Below are 17109 nucleotides of genomic sequence, written 5' to 3' on the forward strand. Positions count from 1 at the left end.
CGCTCAATAACACTCCACCTCTGTTCCAGTGGAAGTAACCTTCTACTGATAAAGGCTACAGGTTGATCTAGGCCCTCCTCATTCTTCTGTGACAAAACAGCCCCCACACCATTCTCTGAAGCGTCTGTCTGGGAAATGAACTTTCGGGAGAAGTTGGCTGCCACGAGCACGGGCGCCATGCACATGGCAGCTTTCTCGGCCTCAAAGGTTTTCAGACAGGTGTCAGTCCAAATCACTTTCTTGGGCTGCTTCCTGGAAGTCAGCTCTGTCAAGGGTGCAACAATGTTGCCATAGCCCTTGACAAACCTCCTGTAATACCCTGTGAGACCTAAAAAGGCTCTCACCTCTGTCTGGCATTTGGGTGGCTTCCAAGCCAGGATGGCTTCAATCCTGGGTTGTAGGGGCGCCACCTGGCTGCTCCCAACTTGGTGTCCCAAGTACACCACAGAACCCTGCCCAATCTGGCTCTTACTCACCTTGATCGTGAGGCCTGCTTTCCACAGCGCTAACCACACTTCCCAGAGGTGGGGTTGATGTTCTTCCAAAGTGACACTGAACACTGCGATGTCATCCAGCTAGGTGGCACGGAACTCGTCCAGTCCAAAATCCTGGTTAACCAACCTCTGAAAGGTGGCTGGGGCATTCTTCATCCCAAAAGGCATAACACGGAACTGGAAATGTCCATCTGGAGTGGAGAATGCTGACCTCTCCTTTGCCCCGTTCGTCAAGGTGATATGCCAGTACACAGACGTCAAGTCAAACGTGCTGAGGTACTGCGCAGCCCCTAGCCGATCAATGAGCTCATCAGCTCTGGGGATGGGGTGCGCGTCGGTCTTCGTGCCTGAATTGAGCCCTCTGTAGTCCACACAGAACCGGAGTTCGGGTGTGGCACCCGGCGCTGCAGCCTTCGGGACCAAGACCACTGGGCTTGCCCATGGACTGCTTGATGACTCAATCACCCCAAGTGCAAGCATCATTGAGACCTCCTCTTTAATGCAAGCCCATACCCTGTCAGTTACCCTGTAAGACTTGTGTTTCACAGGTAAGCTGTCCCCTGTGTCCACATCATGGACACACTAATCTATAACACCAGGAACTAGGGAGAACAGGTCAGAAAACTGTCCCAGCAACTGGCGGCAGTCATTCTGTTGGTCAGGGTGGAAGAGAGGTTAACACCATCCACTGACTCATCTTGCTCTGAGGCTGACTGGAGGTCAGGAAGATGCTCCGTCTCCTCCTCCATCCCAGCATCTGTTGCCAAGAACTTGCCCACTTCAGACCTCTCTAAGTGGGGCTTAAGGCGGTTGACATGTAGGACCCTCAAGGGGTTCCTAGGAGACCGCAAGTCCACCAAATAGGTAATGGGACTCTTGCACTCCACAACCTCAAAAGGTCCGGTCCACTTATCTTTGAGCGTGCAGGGCTCCACTGGGGTCATGACCCACACCTTCTGTCCAGGCTAAAGCTCTACCAGAGTGGCATTCTGGTCATACCACCGCTTCATCTCCTCCTGGCTGGTTTCCAGATTCGCCTGAGTGAGTTCACTGAAGCACCTGGTCTGGTTCCTGAAGGCCAGCATGTAGCTATATACATCCTGGGGAGGTTTCCTGGGAGATTGCTCCCAGCCTTCCTTGACCAGACTCAAGCGGTCCTCTGACCGGGTGTCCATTGAGAAGCTCAAAGGGACTGAACCCTTGAGATTTCTGTGGCACCTCCCGGTATGCAAACAGTAGGCACGGTAAGAGGACGTCCCACTTACGCCTCATGGGTTCCTCAAGACCCATTACCATGCCTTTCAGGGTCCGGTTGAACATTTCAACCGATCCATTTCCTTGGGGGTGGCAAGGAGTGGTAAACTTGTAAGTTACACCACACTCCTGCAACAGGGACTTCATATACTTGGAAATGAAGTCGATGTCCCGGTCAGACACTACCTCGCAAGGGAATCCCACTCGGGAGAAAATTCCCATCAGTGCTCGTCCCACCACGGGGGCCGTCACTGTCCTCAGAGGTATGGCTTTCAGGTATTGGGTGGCATGGTCCACCAAGACCAGGATGAACCTGTTGCACATGACTGTCTTGGGGTCCAGTGGCCCCACAATGTCAATCCCCACCCGCTCAAAGAGGCTACTGACCACAGTGAATGGCTCGAGAAGGGCCTTGTGCTTCCTCCCACTCTTTCCACTTGCCTGGCAAGTCTGACCGGTCCTGCAATGAGTATCATAACTCTTGCGCATTTGGGGCCAATAAAAGTGGGTGAAAAGCCTTTCAAAGGTTCTCTCCTGCCCCAAATGTCCTGCTAATGGCACATCATGAGCCAGCCCCCGTCGGAGGCTCTGAACCTCTGGGGTACCACCAGCACACGGGCTGACCCAGGTTCAGCAACCTTAGGCTCACTAAACAGGAGACCATTCTCCCAGTAAATCAAGTGTGACCCTGACTGATTACCTGCTGCCTGTTGCCGCAAGCCCAAAAGAGAAGGACATTCTTTCTGCTCCTTGCAAAAGTCTTCCGTGGAGGGACCTCCTTCTTGCTGCCAAAGTGTCAGCTCAGGCAGGTCTCCCAGTTCAGCTATCTGTTCCCCGGTAGGCTAATGGGCATCCCCCTTGGAGTCTACCTCCTCCTGGGCCGTGGGAACTTCAGGGGCCGGTTTCCTTGCCCCCGCCACTTCTCTCTTTGGCAGGTTCCTGGGCCTCCCTCTCAGGCTCCAGGTCCTCTTGAGAACCCCTACTGGCTGACATTGACCGGGTGGTCACGCATGCCCAGTCAGGCAGTCCAACCATCCTCAAGTCAGTTGTTTTCTCCACCTTTTCCCAAGGGGAGCTCTCCAAATAATTTCCTAACAAATAGTCAGCAGGCATGGTGGGCCTCACAGCTACCTGAATAGTACCAGAGACTCCCCACACAAAGGGTACCTGAGCCATTGGACAAGGACTCTCTGTGTTGGCGGCAACAACTCTGCAAAATGCATGAGGGACAATCTGCTCTTGAGTCACCAGGTGACACCTGACGGCTGTCACACTGGCTCCTGTGTCTCTAAGAGCCTCCACCTTTTGGCCATTGATGGTCACTCGCTGCCCATATTTCTTAGTGTTCCTGGGCAGCTGAGCCTCTGAGACCATCTCACTGTCTCCTAAAGAGACTAGGGTCATCTGTGCAGGACCCCACCCACCTTGGACACCAATCTCCTCCCCCGAAGGCTACACTAGCCATCTGCTGGGGCGGAGCACCAGTGGGTGCTTGTTTACCAAACAGGCGGCACCTAGTATCATTTGCCTTATGACCCAGGTCACCACACTCTTAACATTTCAGGGGACCATGGGGAACAGGACTACCTGTTGGGCCCCTTGCTGTGTCTCAGGGGGAGGCTGGGAACCTTTCACGGTGTTTCCTTGGGGACTACTTTGGGGCCCTCTCTGGAACTCCTTCTGTTTACCCTTGTCCCCCCAACTCTTCAGCTGGGGACTCTGCCCACCTTTGGTTGAGTCTCCCATGTGACCCTTGTGGACCCTGGTACTGACCCAGCGGTCCGCCTCATCAGCAAGCTACCTAGGGTTAGTCAGCTTGCTATCTATCCGATGCTGGTGCAGCTCTGGAAAACAATTATCAGACAAGTGCTCCCATGCAATCAAATCAAAGAGACCTTGAAAATCATTAACCTTGCTGCCCTTTATCCAACCATCTAATGCTCTGCAAAAGAAAGTGACATATTCAACCCAAGTACTGTTTTCTAACTTTTTGCATTTCCTGAACCTCTGCCTATAGAGCTCAGGTGTCAAACCATATCTAGACAGCAATGCATCTTTCAAGTGGCTGTATGAATTGTGGACTTCTGAAGGCAGGTCTAACAATGTATCCCGCCCCTCACTAAGGAACCTTCCCCACAACCCCACTCCCCAATCTCTCTCAGGGACCCGGTGGAAAGACATGGCGACCTCAGACTCTGAACCACTGACCAATATCATCATTTTTGTAAAACTCCTTCACCACATCTTTGGGAATATACACTCTACTTTCTGTATATACTGATGGTACGCTGCCACCAGAGGGAGTAATTTGTAAACATTTGTTGCTTTTACCTCCAACTCCCTCAACTTTTTCATGCTCCAAACTGTATTTTCTTTTCCTTAAGATCCAACTTTCTATTTTCTATTTCTAGTTGCCTATCAACCTTGAACCTGGTCAATTCCATTTTATGCCTTCTCAACCGTTCTCTGTCCTCCAACTCCTCTGGAGACAAACTCTTGTTAGAAGCATTGCTACCTGCAGGGGAAGGTATTCTCCTTCCTCCTAGGCCCACTGGCCCTTCCTGTTGCACAATTGCATCATCATCCTCCTCAATCACAGGAGTTTTCCTTGCTTCTACCCAGGCCATCAGCACCTTGTAGAATTTTTCCTTCACTTTAAATCCAGAAGTGGAAACATTGAATTTCTTGCAAAAGTACTTCATCTCATTTACTGTGTAGCATTCCAGCCTCTCTTCTTCCCATTCACAATGAAGGTAGGCTACAGATTCTGCTCGCTCTACTTAATTAGGCCTCTTCCAAAAATAGGCAATCCAAAAATCAAAAAGGAATCTACCAAAAAGTATGCAGTATCGTTATGGTCTGCACTCACTAAGTAGTGTTCACCAGTCACTGTACACGAGTCACAAATGCAAATCCAGAATCCCTTCCGCTGCCTACCAATGTTAGATTTGGGGGTCTCTTGTTGGCACTGGTAGGTACTTGTGACAAATAGGGACCCTCTCCTCTAGTCAGGGTAAGGGGGATTACACTCCTAAAATAACCCCTGCTCTCCCTCTAGGTTACGTGGTGCGAGCAGCAAGGCTTTACTTCAGAGGCGTTGTAAGTAAAGCAGTTGTGACCACATACAGTAACCCACTGACAACACTACAAATGGACACCACACAGGTTTTATATCAAAAATAAGTAGACTTTATATAGAGTTACCACAAGACCATAAATGACAAAAATACACACTAGGATTACTTTAAGATGGTAGATTTAAGCTTAGTTCAGTTCTTAGATGCGACACTCTGCGTCAATGTAGCTTGAGTTGCGTTGCACTTCCACGACAAGCAATATCGCAGCGATGGAAATGCGGCAAAGTTCAGGTGCAAAGAAATAAGACGTGAAGATCTTCCTGATGCGGCACGCTTCTCGGGGATGCGAGAAGTACTCGGTTCGATGTGTGGACTACAGCGGTGACATCCAAGATGTGGCAGCAGCTCCAGCGGCGACGCTCTTCTCCCACGATGCGTGAAGCTTCCGCTCGATTCGACAACTACAGCTGCGACATCCAAGATGCGACGGCAGCAGCTCCGGCGGCGCGCTTCTCGGGAATGCGAGGTGCTCTGGGTCGATACGGTGCAATGAGAGTTCCAGCGGCGACACCCTCCTTTCTCCTGCGATGGCAGGCACAGCGACGGCGACACGCTCCGACCTCGTTGCGAGATTCTTCTCCTGATGCGGTGCAGTGCGACACCACAGCGGCGACACCCTCCTTCTTCGGAGTTGCGACGACAGCGAGACGCTTCCTCTTTGTGGCAGCACGCTTCTCTCCGATGCGGTGCAGTGCGATAGTTCCATCGGCGACACCCTCCTTTCTCCGGAGTTGCGACGGCAGACACAGCGATGACGACACGCTTCTTCTCGTTGAGTCGCGCTTCCAGCTCCTTGCGACACGCAGTTCCTAAGAAGGCCCAAAATAGCAGCAGGCACTTCCAAAAGAACTCTGGGGGGCTGGGGGTGAAGTCTGTTGTCCCTGAGACTTCAGCAGGAGGCAAGCTCTTTTCCAAGCCCTTGGAGAGCCTTCACAAGTGGAAAGCAAAGTACACAAGTTCCTTTCTCCTTCCTTTGGCAGTAAGGCAACCACTGCAGGCCAATCCCCCAAGCAGCACTTCAGCTTGGGAATAGTCTCTCCTCAGTTTCTTCAGGTTCCTCTCCTCCGTCAAGGTTTCTTCTTGTAGTCCAAAGTGATCTAATTTCATGGGAGCAGGGTCCCAATATTTATACCCCAAAATCCTTTGTTCTCTGAGTGGAGAGGGGCCTGTGCCTAGTCCAAACCAGTTCCTGAGCACTTTGTTTACCAGACTTCTCCTTTCCTTTCACAGTGCAGGGAAGAAACATCAGACACCACACAGGAGGTGGAGCCAGCATTTTGGGAGGCAAGTACAGTCCTGAAGCACTTTGTTGACAGGATTCCTTCTCTTCTTTCAGTGTGCAGGGCAGAGACAACAGCCACTTCCCAGGGGGTGGAGCCAGCATTGTGGAAGGCCGGCACACAGCCCTATTCGGAGTTCAGGTGCACTCCTCCCTCCCATCTAGATGCAGATCTCTCTAGTCACCACTGGGTGACTCAGCCTGTCTCCTGGAATTCCCCAGCCCTGTCACTCACAGAAACCAGACATAGGAATACACAACCTAGCAGAGGCATGTTTGAATGGTTAGACAAGCAAGGACCTACCTACCTACTAAAAGTGATATTTGCAAACACAGAATATTAAAATAAACTTCACTAAAAGATGTATTTTATTATTCTGAGTTCAGGCATACTAAACTCTAATTTCTACCATGTTCTCTGAGCCTGTAAGGATTATAAAATGTAACGATTCTAACAGCCCATTCTGGCCTATGGAGAACAGGTAGCCTTGCAACAGTGAAACACGAAAATGGCTGTAATTCACTAGTAGGACATGCCACACACATCAGGGCTTGTCCTAACTTATACTTACAATGCACCCTGCCATTGGGCCTACCATAGGGGTGACTGATATGAAGAAAAGGGAAGATTTAGGGACTGGCAAGTGGGTGCACTTGCCCAGTCAGCATGACAGTACCAGACTGCACGCAGGCTCTGCATTGGCAGACCTTAGACACATTTCACAAGGCTGCTTCTGTGGGTGGCACAACCAGTGCTGCAGGCCCACCTGCAGCATTTGGATTACACGCCCTGGCACACTTAGTGCACTAGACTAGGGTCTGACAAGTAAACCAAAATAGCCAAACACCAGGAGCGCTCCCTACATGCCTTTAATAATCCATATGTTTTTTTTTACAGGTGCCCAGTGAAGAGAACACAGTGAACTTCAACCATTGACCATGATTGCTCTGAAAGTGTCTGGGTTACTCCTCAACCTCATCAGCACCATTGTTCTCATCGTGTCCGTAGCGACTAATCAATGGGTCGTCTCTCTAGATGTTTATTTTGGTCTTTGGGCCTTTTGTATTGATGCATTGTGTACATCCATCCCTGGTGATTCAGGTGAGTCACAACTTGTACCGTGTATAATGAGATCTCAACACTGTCTCAGGGGTGGGCAGAGATACTGAGGGATTATTCACCAGAAGAGATTAGAATTGAAATCTAACCATTACTTTGCCAGAGCAAGTGTCTTCTTGCAATTATATTCAAATGTTAAGCTTAATCAGTTTTCCAATTTGTATGCAAAGTTTTAATTTCAATATTTTTTTTATCGAATTTATTTTAGACAGCGGTGAGAGAATATAGTCTTAGAGGGTAAGGAGGAGAAAAGGCATAGTAGTGCATAATATCCACAGGGGATTAAATATGTCCACTGGGTATATAAGCATGAGTACACATATTGTGTGGCAGATTTATCACAGTGCTGCATTGCCCTTGCGTCACACAAGGTACCGCTAAAGTCAGATTTACCAAGCCACGCAAGGTCACCTTGGTGGCCCTGGGGTGCTTGGTTAATCTGGAGTAACGCAAGGCAATGCAAATCACTGGCTTGCGTTGCTCTGTGCCAGGGAGGTGTTCCATGGGTGGAGCATGGATGTTCCCACGTGTTCACCCATGGATTTTGGCACATTCCCAGGTTTTTTAACATCCGTGATAAACCTGGGAGGTGAAAAATGCTACAAAATATGTTTATTTCTCCTTGTTTTTTATAGGAGTGTGCAGAACCCACAGTATTTGACTCCATGGAATTCTGCTGAATTACAAAATAATCTGCAAGATTCCACAGAGTTCTACCAATGGAAGGAAATAGGCACTTTTTGCTGCTGGCCCTGTGATTGAGCTCCAAGAGCATGTTCTGAACTGAAAAATCATCATGGATGGCACCACAAGGAACGATAGAGGGCGCAGCTACTCAACTTGATTCTGCTGCTGCTCGACTAGATTAGCTACTTGTGCAGCAGCCTTCTGACCATGAACTGGCACTACTGCCCACAATAGCCCGCACTGGAAAAATCACACTGGGTGGCCTCATAGCAATCAAAAATCATGTTAGGGGGATGTGAAATCTTGTTTGTTCTCTCCAACCTACTCTTTTGTCGATCGTGTGAGAAACAAACAAAATTCCACTCTGTGGCGATTGGCAGAATTTGTCTGCAAATCTGCGTTACTAGAGTAATGCGGAGTCACCAACATTCCACCCATTTTTTCAGGCAGAACACAATATTTCACCCACCCCTAGTTTTTTTCATCTTTCTATGTGTGCTGAATTCTGCAGATCAAATAGAAAGAAGAAACAGCCTCAGATGTTTCTTTTAGTGCCAGAAGGAGTGCCTTCCTGCACAAAAGCAATCTTGCCTACAACGTAGGCACCCTAGCATTACGGCACAAGGGTGCCTTTGTTGGTGCAACATATGCAAATGAAACAGTTAATGGACGGAATGTTGGACAATGCAAACATTCACCACCAGTCACAAGGATCTGGGTTTAATCCATCGTTCTTCTGCTCACCACACCACTCCAGTTTGGACCCAGCCATATGTAAATCAGTCTTCACCCTGTTCCTTGGGGGAACAGTCCAGCCCACCTGCCATGTCTGAACTGGGATGGCGTAGTGAGCAAAATAACGATGGATTAAACCCAGATCTGTGACTGGGGGAGAATGTTTTGCCAATGTGCAACAGAAATCTCATCTTGTGTGTTTTGCTGTTTGCCCTATGTGGGAAGGGTATGCCCAGACGTGGGTGCCTTACTCGCTACGCCACTGGATTCAAGCAATCGTGGCTGAAGAGGGGTGAAGCCCTGAAACCAGTCCTAGGATGCTTGATTCCGGTCCAGGGAAGACATGGCTTGGCAGTTCGGGCTGGACTGTTCCCATGAGGCGCAGGGTCAAGACTGATTTGCATATGGCCATGTCTGAACTGTGGTGGCGTGGTGAGCAAAATAACGATGGATTAAACCCAGATATGTGACTGGGGGTGAATGTTTTGCCAATGTGCAACATTCCGTCCATCATTTTGTGTGTTGGTGCAAGGCAGCACATTGTAAGCCAGAGTAAGGAGAGGACAGGAATGCACCATATAATAAGTATGGCACATTCCTGCCTTCTCCCTTTCATGTAGTGCAGCACAACAAGGTGCCATGCTGTGTTGCATGAAAGTTTGATAAATCTGGACCTAAGTATATAGACTGTAATGACAAAGCATTTCAGGTCAAATTCTCACAGGCTAATCCCTGGTGGTTTTGCATCTAGATCAATGCACAATACCCATCCTACTAATAGTTAATTTTCCAATTTTCATGGGCTCATTCTTTTCTGAAACTATATGTATCTATGCACACGTATCGGAACATTTGTTAAAAGCTGTTTTCCGGCACTCTTTCCAGGATATCTGTTGATGGTGACATATGAATAAATTCCTGTTTATCCACATGGCTTTTTTTTATGCAGTTTATAATCCTCCATAGAGTTCTTTTTTTATTTTCTGTACAGTCTATTTCCAATACATTAAAGTATAAGTTCATATGTGATGGCTCTTTACACAGTTAGCTCTTTGATCAGTTTGTTAATAGATTTACACATTTCTTGGGCTCTCCCACAGTTCCGTACAAAATGCATCATGGAGTTCTGTTAGAAATTGGGCTTCTTATGGTTAGACTATGCACCCTGTATAAGTCAGACACACACTTGGAGATTACACATCGCCTAGCTATCAGTGTGAGCATAGGTAAAGTATTTTTTCAACTCTCACACACACATATTAACATCAAAACACCACAAAAAGACTCCACACAGGTTTAGAAAAATAGACTATTATATTCTGTAAAAAACACGAGACCAAAACGAAAAAAATCCAATAATCAATAGTCAAGATATGAATTTTAAAAGAATAAGTGAAAAATAGCACGTAGAAGCAAATATCATTTTTGAGGTTACTTGAGGTTGTGCTGGACTGAAGCAAAGTCAAAATTCGGGCCAACTGCAATGGCGCACCAGCTGACCACAGGACCCACTGAAGCCCCGGTGAACAAGGTACCTTTCCTGGTTGCAACAGCCAGGTGTGTTATGCTATTCATCGATGTCAACCCCACAGGTAGAAGATGTATCGATTCTTCTCTACACAGTGATGGCGATGGATCAGTCCTGCTGGTGAGATACCAGGCTGAGATGTGTAGGTTCCATAGACCGATGCCCTGGGTTTCTTCATGCAGTCGAGGGATGGGCCAACCTCGGAGCTGCTGCAGTGGTGATGCATGGTTCAGATGCATTGTGCTCTCCAGGCACTGCATTGGTTGCAAAAGTGAAGCGTCAATTTTACTCCTGCAATCGGGGTGATGCGCCAGTTCTGCTGCACTCAGACAGGAGATGTGTTGATGTCCGTGTTTCAAGTATCTCCCAGTGAACCAGGCACAAGAGAAGGGATAGAGACTTTGACATCCCTGAATATCTAGAAACAGGAGGCAAGCCAACAAGCTCTTGGATCACACTTGGAGAAAAAGGCAGAGTCCAGCTCTCCTTCAGCAGAGTCCGAGAGCAGCAGAGCAACACAGGAGAAAAGCAGGCCTTACAAGTCAGCTGTCCAGCAATGAGTTCTTTACGCAGCACGGCAGTCCTTCTGACAAAGTGCAGTTGTAGATACAGAAGTGGGAGGGTCAGAGACCCAGTACCTATACCCAAATGTGACTTTGAAGTGGGGGTCACTTTAAAGCTGGTCTTGAAGTGCACAGGTTTCCTTTTCATCCCAGCCTCGGCTCCAGACTATCAGAAAGGGGTAATCAGCCCTTTGTGTGGGAAACTGGGCATTACATATTCAGGTGTTAGTGTCAGCTTCCCCTCTCTCTTCCTGCCCAGAAAGAGCTATCAGAATGCAGACGAGTTCTGTCACACTGACCATACCTGTGTGTGTGGGGCTGTCTAGAGGGAATCCACAAAGTGTACCTGTCACCCTCCCCAGACGTGTAGTGGAGACATGCTGCCAGGCACACAGAACAGAAACAGCAGAGGAATCCCACTTTCTAAAAGTGCCATGTTTAAAATAGTAATGGTAAACCCAACATTACCAATAAAGAGTATGTATAATTACCATTCCAAAGTTATAAAACACAATTCAGCTACTCCTTTATAATCAGGAATTACAGCTTTAAAGTGGTTTAAGGAATTCCCAATGCTAGCCATATAGAGGAGTAGGCCTCACAGTAGTGAAAATAAAGTTACCTGTTTGTCACTACGAGGATATGTAAATCCTAAAGTATATGTACTACCATTTAGTTACACAGCACCCTGCATTTAGGGCTACGTAGGGCTTACCTTAGGGGTGATGTAGGTGTAATAAACGGGGAGCTTTAGACTTGGTAAGTGTTAAATGCCAAGTCAAATTGTCAGTAAACTGCACACACAGGCCTTTCAATGGCAGACCTTGCAACAGGTTTTAAAGGCTACTTGTGTGGGTGGCACAACCAGTGCTACAGGCCCACTAGTAACATTTAGATAACAGGCCTTGGGTATATAGTATACCACTTTACAAGGGACTGACAAGTAAACTAAATATGTCAATTGAGTATACACCAATGTCACCATGGTTAGGAGAAAAGCACATGCACTTCAGCACTAGTCAGCCGAGGTGAAGGGCCCAGAATTCTAAAGCCAATGAAAAGAAGTTCAGAAAAATAGGAGGAACATTCAGAGAGGGCCATTTTTCAACAAGTCCTCTGCTGCACAGACTGTTCTTGGGCATCCTTCTGACTTAGAGAGCTTCCTTTCATATTGGAACTGTATAGGCATCAGGTGACGATAATCCTTGCCAGATCCTTCTGTTTTGCCTCTGAGGCCTGCCATCTCTCACACATACTCTTTGACTGTTCTTCACAGGGATTGTTTATTATTGAAACAGGTTCAATGGTCCCACATTCTTTACATATTGTGCTTTTGGGCGGGATTCTGGGTACAGAGATTTGTTTAAATTTTAGTTTTTGTTGGAAAGGGAGTAATATCTGGTACATTTTGAGAGGTTCGAGCAACAAAACACTGGAGTTGTCTGAGTAACACAAGTCAATTTTTTGTTACATAAAATGTGTCGCAAATCTTGTACCAGCAGATAGAATGCTGTCTTTGTTCAGATTTGAAAGATTTTGTAAATGAGACATTAGGAAATTGTGCAGATTTCAGGAGACTTTTCCACCTTTTTCATAAGTTTTAAAATCAATTTCTCAACTTTCTCATATTAAAGTAACCCCAGAAAAAAATAGAATAGCTTCTGTAACACTCGCACTCATTTGTCAGAATTGTGGAAAAGTCATGGAGATACACAATAAAATAGGGGCGACTACTGGTTTTAAAACTTTGCCTTCAAACTATAACTTTATAGTGCTCCTTAAAGCCAATTTTTGTAATTTCATCTTTTACTTTCTCCTAATTTACATCTCCAGTAATTTCCCAAGAAAAAATAATTCCTAGTATTTAACCTGAGACTATGTAATATTCACTTTAAAAGACTTTATTGCACAAACTCCCACACCCACCTAAATATATAGGGCTGCAATTAGATATTTAAAGGCACTTGTAGTTACCAGAGACTGTTAGTTCCCATATATAGGTGGGTACTATCACTTACTTTGTAAAAAAATAAAGAAGTTTATTGACATCTGTAAAAAATGTTTACACACATTTTATTAGTCTGCACAAAAATAGATGCAATGCCCCGAGCACAGTTTACTGTTGCACACAGCAATGAAACAAGCACAGCAGTGTCAGACATTTTTATAAGATACAAACACCCCCCCCCCCCCAGGTTGCGCTGCCACCATATACTAGGTCACTTAGAACAATAAAATAAACAATGAGTGCATGCCAGAACCATCAGAGCACCACTAACGCGCCCCAGCACTTTCTTGCAGTTAAAATGTCAGAGTGGAATCACTTTCGGGGGGGGGGGGTCCAGGTCCAGCCCCCTGTGGTCCGCCCACCTTTTCCAGATCCGAAAGTACTTACGGGGACATCCCCTGGCCAGAAAAATAGGCTGCTCCAGCCCCATACAGAAGTCCATGCCGTTCTTCCAAGCGGCCAGGGGCGCCTTCCAAGCTCTAGCTATGTCACGCTTTGCCTAGGTCAACCCAAGCAACAGGTGGCGTTTGTACCGATTGCCTCCAACCCCCTCCATAACATGTATTAAGGCCAATTTCGGTTCTCTAGGCAATTCCGACGCCAACACCTCTGATAGACATCGAAAGATCCCGGTCCAGAACCTATTCAGCGCCGGGCAATCCAATGTTTTGTGTAGAAGTGTCTACCTCCGAGCTACAACGCAGGCAATCACGGGACCCTATCATACCCGCCTTCCACAGGCGCTCCCTGGTAAAGTATGTGCGGTGGAGATATTTAAATTGTATAAGCCTCAGACATGTGGAAATCGCCGCCCCCCTGGGACTCGCTAGGGCCTCATCCAGTCTTCCTCCTCTAATTCCCCAACATCCCCCACCCACGCCTCCCGCAGCTTCTGCAAGTCAGGGGAACAGTGACGCACCAGGGACTGGTATATACGGGACCGTTTTTGTCTGGCAGTTCCCCCATGAACAGCTGGGCTTCGAGCGGGCTAAAGTCGGGAAGGGTGTCTATGCCCGTCAGGTAAGGTGTCAGTGCATGTCGAAGTTGGAGTAAACGAAAAAATTGAGAACGGGGCATCCCAAAGTCATTTTGCAGATCTTGGAACGATTTCAATGTATCGCCCGACATCACGTCTCCCAGCGTGGAGACGCCTATTGCATCCCACCCGTGGAAACCCGTGAGGGCCACCAATTGGGGCAAAGGGTAGTCTCCAGAGTGAGAACGTTCCACCATCCCATTCTGCGTAGCGCCTGCCGCCAGATGGAAAATACCACTTGTGTAGCGGACGGAAGACTCCTTCGAAGCGGTGCCGAGTACAGCAGGGCATGAAGGGACGACGAGCCTATCAGGTGGCGCTTCACCGCGTACGCTGGATCTCCCCTGTCCCCGTACCACCAGTCATTAAGGACCAAAAGATGTGTGGCTTGGTAGTACGAGAGTAAATCAGACGTGGCTAGCCCCCCCACATAAGTGGACCGAAAGCATGTCCGTAGCGCAACCCTGAAGGTCCCACCCTCCCACAGGAATCCACCCAGTGCCGAGTTAACTTGTTGAAACCAGCGAGGCTGAATGGGGTAGGGATGATTCTGCAGCTGATACACAAGTCGTGGGAGCGCCACCATTTTAAATATGTCCGACCTCCCAAAAATGGACAGTGGCATGCGACCCCACACCTTCAGATCCTCCTGTGTGTGATCCCAAACCGGGGCAAGATTACGAGCGCGAGAGACGCCTGCATCCTCTGACAGACTCCCAGGTACTTCAATCCCCCGGACGCCAACTGTAAGCCCGCTGCCCAGTCGCCCACCGACCGCTCGCCACCCAGCACCCACAAAGTGGATTTACCCGGGTTCACATAGAGGCCGGAGGACTCCCCAAAGATCTGCAGTATGCGCAGCAGCCGTGGCCTTGACAGCTCAAGATCCGTAAGGAAAAACAATACGTCATCAGCGTATAGTGCTATTTTGTCCGTAAGACCCGGGGACCAACGAAAGCCCTTGAGCTGGGCGTCTATGCGCACCCATGCGGCTAAGAGCTCCATGGCCAGCGCGAATAGGTATGGGGAGAGTGGACACCCCTGTCGCGTACCCCTCAACTGGAAAGGGCCGAGACACAGCCCCCCCAACGCGCATGGAGGCCGTGAGGCTGGTGTATAGCAGCTGCACGTAGGCCAGAAATCGAGGGCCTATGTTAAGGCGGTGTAGCAGAACGAACAGGTAGGTCCAACTTAGGGAATCAAAAGCCCAGTCCATGTCTGCCAGAAACAAGGCAGCCCACTCATCCAGGTTCCTCCAGGCCGATACCGCCACCTGGGCACGTCTGATGTTGTCGGGTGGCCCTCCGGGGCATGAAGTCCGCCTGGTCAGGGTGGACCAGGTCCTTAATATAGGGCTGAAGCCTGTTAGCCAGGGCCTTGGCCCTGACCTTGGCCTCCATATTGATCAGCGATATCGGGCGGTAGGGCGCGTGGTTCTCCGGGGGTTTGCCCGGCTTCAGAAAAACCACCACCTCGGCGTGCCTCCAGTCCGGTGGGAGCACCCCACATTCCCGCGCCTCCTCGATCACCGGGCGCAAGCAGGGGCCCTGTTGCACATGAAATCGTTTAAACAATTCGCAGGGGAACCCGTTAGGGCCCGGTGCGTTACCAGGGGTGAGCTCACCCAGAGCAGAGCCCAGCTCCTCATCCGTAAAGGGCCTGTCCAATAGGTTTCGAACCTCGTCGGAGACAGCCCGCGGGGGCAGATCGTCGATGAACCTCTGAACAGTCTCGGCCGGTAGGCACTCCAGAGGCGCATATAGTCCCTCGTAATACACCACAAAGCTCTCCGCAATAGCAGACGGCTCTGAGATTGGTAAACCCGCCGAGTTCAACAACTGAGGCAGTGGCTGGGCATGGAGGATACCCTGACACAGGCGGTGCTGCATCTTACAGGATTTGTCCCTCCATTGATACACCCCAATAAGAGTGGCAAGCCAAGCCTGCCTTGCCTCCTCAAGTAAAACCACAGTGTACTGCTGCTGGGCCTGGACAAGTTTCCGCTCCCTCAATCTACCACTTTCTTCTCTACTCCTGCGTTCCAATGTTTCCAGCTCCGCTTCACGCCGCACCAGATCCGGCCGCCTCTCCCCCCGAGCCGCCACGCAACAGGAGATGTCCACACCGCACAGGGTAGGTTTAAGGGCCTCCCAAAGGGTCGTCTGGGAATCCACCGAGTTGTGGTTGGTAGACAGGTAACTGTCAATTTCCCGAGCCATATGTTCTCTATATAAAGCCTGTAACAACTGCCATCCAGACATGCGCCACCGGAACGAGATCCCGGCCGGGCCAACCCTAAATGTAAGGGCCATGGCAAGTGATCCGACAGAGCCCTCGGTAGGATATCCGAGGCCACTATCCTCCGCGCCAGTCCCCTTGGGACAAACACATAATCCTACCTGGAAAATGATCCATGGACTGATGAGAAATAAGTGTACTCTCGGCTCGCGCCGTGCTCAAACCTCCATACATCAGTCCAGTCCAATCCCGTGGCGAGGGCCCTGAGCTTGGTGAGGGGTCTCTCCACGTCCACATCCACGTCAGACGTCTCCCTCCGCCACCTATCTAGGCCCAGGTCCATCACGTCATTCCAGTCACCCTCAACCACGGCCAGGGTGTGAGTCATACCACTCCAAAGGGACATTACTTTCTCTACCAAGGGCCACTGCAGCGGTGGCGGGGCGTATATACTGCCAAAGGTCACCCTGTCTCCCCCAACCTTCCCTTGGACAAAAATGTACCTAACCTGTGGGTCAGACCGACTCTGTTCATGTGCAAAAGGGACTCTGCGATGTATAAGAACTGCAACCCCCCGGGAGCCCCTTGGGAAGCCTGCATGATAAACATGTATGTAACCAAATCGTAGTAGGCAAGGCACTTTTGTTCCTAATAAGTGGGTCTCCTGGAGCATTAAGATATCCGCCCCGGCTCTCTTGGCATACCGGAGCACCGCCCCCCGCTTCACCTTGTCTAGAATCCCCTGCACATTCCAACTCAATATACGTAGGGCGCCCGGAGCTACCCTCCCCCCCCACTCTGATCAGGTGGCGTTTGACAATGGCACTATATGGGCCATGGAGGCCCCAACGGTCTAGCATGCATACATCCCAATATACAGACAGCAGCAGATTAAGAGCAACCAAACCCCCCTTCCCAACTCAACCACCAATTCCCATTCCACCACCCCCAACCCCGCACCTCCCAACATGGAAGCACCTGTCGCGGTCAGATCGCAGCCGGGTCCCAAACGGGGAACCAAGATCCACCC

The 17109-nt window shown here is 49.2% G+C and overlaps 1 pseudogene across 1 annotated transcript in view; it reads left to right on the plus strand.

Annotated features, from left to right (window-relative positions):
- LOC144767663 (claudin domain-containing protein 2-like) overlaps positions 1 to 17109 on the plus strand; it is a 157086-nt pseudogene that overhangs the window by 92873 nt on the left and 47104 nt on the right. The window contains exon 2 of the transcript XR_013598301.1: positions 7063 to 7266. The product of XR_013598301.1 is annotated as a claudin domain-containing protein 2-like (transcript). The remainder of the gene's footprint in view (positions 1 to 7062; positions 7267 to 17109) is intronic.

The sequence above is a fragment of the Lissotriton helveticus genome, chromosome 7, assembly GCF_964261635.1.
Source record: "Lissotriton helveticus chromosome 7, aLisHel1.1, whole genome shotgun sequence".
Taxonomy (NCBI): Eukaryota; Metazoa; Chordata; class Amphibia; order Caudata; family Salamandridae; genus Lissotriton; species Lissotriton helveticus.